Source organism: Chionomys nivalis, chromosome 24, assembly GCF_950005125.1.
Source record: "Chionomys nivalis chromosome 24, mChiNiv1.1, whole genome shotgun sequence".
Lineage (NCBI taxonomy): Eukaryota > Metazoa > Chordata > Mammalia > Rodentia > Cricetidae > Chionomys > Chionomys nivalis.
Window position 1 is genome coordinate 50819858 of NC_080109.1, and position 6875 is coordinate 50826732.

The window sequence follows — 6875 nt, forward strand, 5'->3', positions numbered from 1 at the left end:
TGATAATGTTGGATGCTGAATCTGCCTCTCTCAGGCTTTCAATATGGCAGAGGCAGTTCACTGCTTACTCTAACACTGCTGGGTGAGAGCTGTCCTCACTAACCTCAACTCTGATTGTGCAGCACATAAACACTTTTTATCTAACTAAAAGCTAAATCTACCATGCAACTCACTGTGTGTTCTGGAAATACCTCTGTGTATGGCAGCCCAAATCTTCCATGCTGTCCTGCCTACGCGTGCCTTATAGAGTTGATCTGTTGCCTGCCCAGGCAGAGAGTGCTGAGCCATGGGCATGGTCTCAGCTTCTTTCTTCTTGATCCCAAATGGGCACAGAAGCCTCCAGACTTGAAGTAGGTTGTGAGCATCATACCCCAAAATGGGAATTCTTTTAGGTTTTCAGTTGATTTAGTTGGTCACACTGGCACCAATTGTTGACAGAGGTTTCTGTCCTGCCTGGTCCTGCAGCCATTCAGTCCCAAAGAAACACACAGAAGACTACATTAACTATGAACTGGTTGGCCTGTTAGCTCAGACTTCTTATTAATTAACTCTTACATTTTACATTAACTCATATTTTTATCCATGTTAGTCACATGGCTTTGTACCTTTTATCAGTGAGGCATTCTCACCATAGTACTCTGCTTCTGGGTGATGACTACAGACTGAACCTTTCTTCTTCCCAGAATTCTCCTATTCTGGTCACCCTGCCAATACTTCCTGCCTGTCTACTGGCTAGTTAGTGTTTTATAAAACCAATACAAGTGACAAATCTTTACAGGGTATAAGACCATTGTCCCACAGCAGTATCCTATACCATCCCTGGGCTGAGGATATCCCTGAATGCCTCCTTCACTCAGTCATTCTTTCAGGGATGGTATTCCTGGATCCACCACCTACCTCTGACTGAGAGAAATGCATAGGAAGTGTGGGAATGTAGTAGCTGAAATGAGCAAAAACCATACTGCAAAAAGCTGTAAATAGCTAATCACAAAATAGTTCAATACACACTGCAAAAAGATGGAGGAACCCTTGTGTCACAGATAACAACAACGAGCGGAAACTCCTGCCCTGAGGTGAAGGGTTCAAAGTCTTTCTGACGGAAGAAACTGTCTTCCAGAAACTGATGTATGTCTACTGTTTCTGATAATGATTACCAGAAAGAACTGAGGAACATTCAGGTAGACGGTTGATAGTCATAGTTATGTAGCCAAATAGTTTGTGGGCATGATTGGACTGGTTTCACTGAGGCCACAGTGACTCCTAGTGGAACAATATTACTAAATAGTTTTGGTGTTTAAACACTGGTGGGGGTGGAATTTGACATTTCAAAAACCTATACCAAACCCAGCTTTCCCTCCCGCCCCCGCTTTCTCTTTGACTGCATATCTGGAAGTAGATCTCAGCAACTGCTCTAGAACCATGTTTCTTTTTTTGTTTTGGTTTGGTTTGGTTTTGGGTTTTTTGGTTTTTTGTTTTTGTTTTTGTTTTGTTTTTATTTTGTTTTTTTTTCCTTTAAAATATTTTTATTAAATAATCTACTTGGAGAATAATTACAAAAGCTTTAAACAGTAATTCCAAGTAATGAAAGGCATTTTCATTTAAAAAACAAAAACAAAAATATCCTTATGATTTGCTGCTTTATACACAGGAATGATTTATTTTACAAGCATTTGTAACATCAACCTATAAAATTAAAAACATTTCTTATTGTCTGAAATACAGAGTGAAGTCCACAATGATAAGCTTTCACATAAAGCTGCCTATAAACAGGCTAAACTGAACTCTACAGTAACAACTCCACACAGAATTTACACGACAGGCACTTTGAATCAGATACGGGAATATTTCACAGTTAGTGTTGCTTTTTTTGAAGCTCATCTCTTCAGAGGTAACCAACTAGCGAAGCCAGGATTTCCTGGTGCAGGACAGTTTGGTTCCAAATACTTCAGTTGTTACATACAAGACATGCCCTAAATAAGAAGGATCTTCTGAAAGAAAATGAAGAAAAACAAAAAAGCAGCCCGGTATAAAAGCATTTACAAGCATCTGAACAAGGCCTTTAGTCAGTGTTTTAAACCCATTCATTCTCAGGTAAGGGATTAAGAGGCCGAGAGAGGTACTGGAGGTTGGCAGTGTCGGCATCGCAAGAGTGCTCTACCAGAGGAGCAGGAGGAGGAAGGAGCTGGGCACAACTGGACCATCTTGATCCAGCCCGTGGGGAATCCAGAGGGGGAAAGAAATACCTGAAATAATGAAGACAGGAACAAAACACCAAAACAAAAACAACAGGGGGGAGGAGGGAGGTGGAAACAAAAGAAAAAGAGAAAAGCAGTAAATACAAAGAGAACCAAAGAAGAGAACACATGCTGGAAAGAAAAAAAAGGAAAAAAGTTTGTATATTCATGCCAAAACCAATGGAACATAATAGTATAAATCAAGACTCTCACTTAAATCAAGGTTGCTTAAGCAAGTATAAAAATTTGGGAGAAAAAAATCTGTTAAAGTTAAAGTGCCAAAAAATTATCAGTACATATGTTACAGAGAGACATTAATTTTATAAATTTAAAGCCTTATCTCATTTGATTCCGTAATTTACAAATCTAATATGCCTTCCATTTGGAGCACAGCTGTATTTGCTGCAGCAGCAGGCACAACTGTTTAGTGTACACATGATACTGAGAACAAACCTGAACACGCTCTCACACTGGGAAGCTGGCTACTGCAACATGCTTTTGAAAAATATAACATTGAACAGTTTTGGTTTCCTGCAAAAAAACTGAGAATCACTACAGATTTTGATGTCTAAAAAGGCTCAAAGAATTATAGTCTGTTATTCTGCCATCTTATAACTTACCTGTAATATGTATGCAATTTAGTAAATAAAAAGGTGCATAACTTTATCAAAGTCAAGAGTTTTAGAAGACAGGAATTCATTGAAGCAACACATTAAAAATCCCAAGACATGGAATTTCAACTGCATGCAAATTTTCAGCAAAATGTCAACTCTTCTTCTGTTTCCAAATTGTCTAAAAGGAAACCAAGTTGTATAGAAGCACACCATCAGCATTCATGCACATAATAGAAACAGCCATCTCTTTACTGAGGACGGGATGAAAATTTAAAAGTGCTTCCACTATTTTACTACCAAAAAAAAAAAAACTGTAGCAAATGCTAATGTGATGTTTAGCTACAAACCATTTTATCTGAACTCTGGTGCTACGTTAATTATCTGCTCCTTTACTAGTATTTTTAATTACAAGAAAAACCAGTTGTGTAGATAATATCACCTATAAAGCAATTCTACAAAAGGTAAACAAATTAGCACTCAAAACAATCTTTATGAAAATATTTGTTCAATTTTCAAATTAAAATTATAAAAACTCATCATTTCAGCTTATTGTTTTAGAAAATAAAAGACATATCCCTATATTCTCCAAATGGAATAATATTGTATTTTTCCTCCTCCCAATAGTTTATGAGGATAGTAGCAATCTTTTCTGTTTTTTTTTTAAGCCCAAGTTAGTCTAAAGAACATTTCAAAAAGTTGTTTTGGTGATCATGTCTCAACAAAAAGCCTTTCCATTTATAGTGTCGGTAAACTGACTTGTACAAAAAATTATATACACTGAAATTTTAAAGGCCTTTCGGACTGTGTTTAGTAGTGATCAGGCTGCTAGTGCATCTTGGGAGAGATCAAACGGCGCTGGGGAAGGGGAAAAGGAGTTCGATCTCCATTCCTGTGTGCATGCAACAATCAGCCAAACAGCAAAGTTACTCCAGCTAGCTTGTACTCAGCTGTGCTTTCTGCCAGCAGAAGATCCATTTAGTGAGTTCTGAAGATTTGGAATATTTGAGCTTAGTGGAGGATTTGAGTTTCCCAGTTGAGAACTCCCATTTACTGGGCTCCCGTTACCTTTCAAAATACCAGTACACTTCCAATTGTCCATGTAATTAGCTTTCCACAACCTCACGCAGCCGTCATCTCCTGAGGAGGCTAGTACTGCTCTTGTAATGTTCCAACTCACCCTCCAGAATTATGATTATCAAGCTGAGCCACAATATGGATTTCAAATTTTGTGGGACCACCAGAAGAAGTAAGTTCTTTCCTCACAGATTTTAATGTGAAAATTCTTACATCTTTGGTTGCTATTGCCAGGATATGGAAAGATCTTCCCAAATTTGGAGCAAAGGTAATATCATGAACAGGATCTGTGATGGTCATAAGAGTTTCCACTTTTGTATATTTCCTGGTGTTTTCATTGTATTAAAAACTCTGAACTTTGGCCATGGCATTTGGACTGCAGGGCGATCATGGGGGAGTGAGCACGAGAGCTGGAAGGGTTCCAAGAAATGCAACTACAGCTCAGCTTACATGAGATCTCGTGCTGTAGGGACCACTGGCTGAGATTCATAACATCTGGAGCCTCATATATTCTTACTGTACCATCTGCTGAACAGGTTGCTAACATCAGACCCATATGTTTGGGAGCAAATTTCACATCAGTAACAGATGTTCTACTCTCCACTAGAGCTGTCCTCTTCACCCAGTGACTCTGTTCTTGAAGTTTATCGTTTGATTCTCCCTCTATTTCTTCCCAAACAGCCGCTGTCCGGTCAAAAGAACAGGAAGCCAAAACTTGTCCAAATTCAGCATGAGCCCATGTCACATGCTACACAGATCCACTGTGTGTCTTCCAACTAGCAGTGCAATCCCAATCTCCGCTTTCACTTTTATCCCAGACCTTGACGCTCTGGTCGCTGGAGCAGGTGGCCATCCGGCACCCGTGAAAGTTGAAAGACACATCGTGGATGAGTTCCTTGTGGTCCGCCGCGATCCTGCGCGCCATAAGCATGGCCGCCGTCTGCCCAGCCCGCCTCCGAGAGGGCGGCGGTGGGGCCAGCAGCCCCCAGACCCTAGAACCATGTTTCTTACCATGATGATAATGTATTAAGCCACTGCAATGTAAGGAAGTTCCCAATTAAATGCTGCTTTCTTCTTATCAGAGTTTCCTTGGTTATGATGTCTCTTCATAGCAATATAACAGTGAATAAGACAACTAAAAAAAAAAAAAAAAGGAAAGCTGTAAAATTAAATTAGTCTATAAAATTATTCCATATTAAACCAAGATGTCTGTCTTGGTTTGTTTTCATTGTTGTGATAAAACACTTAACCTAAACCAACTTGGGAACAAAAGGGTTTATTTGGCTTACAATGCCATGTTTCAGTCCATCATTGAGAACCATCAGGTCAGGAAATCCAACAGGAACTGAAACAAATACCGTGTAGAAATGCTGTTTACTTGCTTGTTCAGTTTTCTTTTTTATACAAACCCATAACCACCTGCTGAGAGATGATACTACCCATATCAATAATAATTAATTAAGAAAATGCCCCACAGACATACCCAGAGACCAATCTGATAAAGGCAATTTCTCAGCTGAGACTCCTTATTTCTCGATGATTCAAGTTTGTGTCAAGTTAACAAAACTAATCAGCACAGTATCCTAAATCCAATGTTCTTAAACACAACCCTCAAAATCCTAAATCATCAGTGTCTATAAGAATGATAACAAATGTTGGGCAGTGATGGGGTACACCTTTAATCTCAGCATATGGGAGGCAGAGGCAGGAAGATCTCTATGAGTTCAAGGCCAGTGTCGTCTATAGAGTGAGTTCCAGGACAGCTAGGAATATTACACAAAGAAGCCCTGTCTTGAAAAACCAAACCCTGCCAAAAAAGAATGACAGCAAAAAGGTTAACAGAGTTGAGAGAGAATCACAATAAGCCAGGAGTCATAAAAGTGTGTGGAGAAATTATTAAGGAGAGGGTAGAAGACATAAGCTCCTTTAGTATAATGGGAATTTTCCCTGAGAGAACAGGACAATGTAGATGAGCTAGAAATTTTTAGAAATGGGCTTTCTTTTTTAATTTGAACTCACTTGGGTTACCAACAGAAGAGAAACAGTAGTGGCTAAGGATGCCCAAGAAGATCACCATGGAGCCACACTTCCAAATGCAAAAGCAAGGTTTCATTTATTAGGTACAGGCTAGCACGGGTACTCTGCCTCACAGTCTGACAAAGCAGATGGAGGGAGAAGGACCCCATCTACTATTGTTTGGGGTTTATAAAGACAAAAAACACAAAACAATCACAAGGTTACAATCTCAAATTATAAAACAATGTATCCTATATCACAATTGGCTAAAGGTGAGGTAAAGCTCAGCTGTTAGCTCCTGATAGACTATTAGTATCTAAGGGAGATAGACAGCCCCCCTGGTTATACCCTTCAGACATCTGCTGACCCTGTGCTATCTGCAGGGGCTGCTTGAAATATTACCCAGCTGATATAACCCAGCTGATATCACCCAGATGATAGGGGAAGTTGGGTGTGGGAATGGGCTGCAGTCAGCAACTTTATGTAACTTAGGTTTCTTCATTAGCTAATACTTCCCCTAAAGAGGGGTCCTACAGCCTTCAGCTTATCCTGGGGGCTGGGGTATAGTTCAAGGTCCCAAAAGGATCCAGCACAGAAATTGAATCTTTTCTGGCCTTTAACTAATGACACAAGAAGTCCTTCTGACTCATTATCCCTGTGACAACTGGACTCATTGCCTAGTAGAGTCTAGAAATGCACTTAAAATTTAAAACTTAGAAATCACACTTTATGTCTAGCAGGTTCATCCTGATTCCACTATGGGCTTCTTATCTCACCAGTATTTCTAATGCAAGAATTGAGACATGTAACTTTACACCTAATGAGATCATATACTGGGTCATTAAACTGCCCCAGGATACCACCCAGACCTCCTGTTGCCTGTAAGATGTAGGATTCTCAGCTTCTTCTCCAGCAACATGTCTGCCCTTATGCTGCC

The 6875-nt window shown here is 39.7% G+C and overlaps 1 pseudogene; it reads right to left on the bottom strand.

Annotated features, from left to right (window-relative positions):
• Nucleotides 1-2071: 2071 nt before the first annotated feature.
• LOC130866046 (nucleoporin SEH1-like) lies at nucleotides 2072-4853 on the bottom strand (annotated as a pseudogene).
• Nucleotides 4854-6875: the final 2022 nt, after the last annotated feature.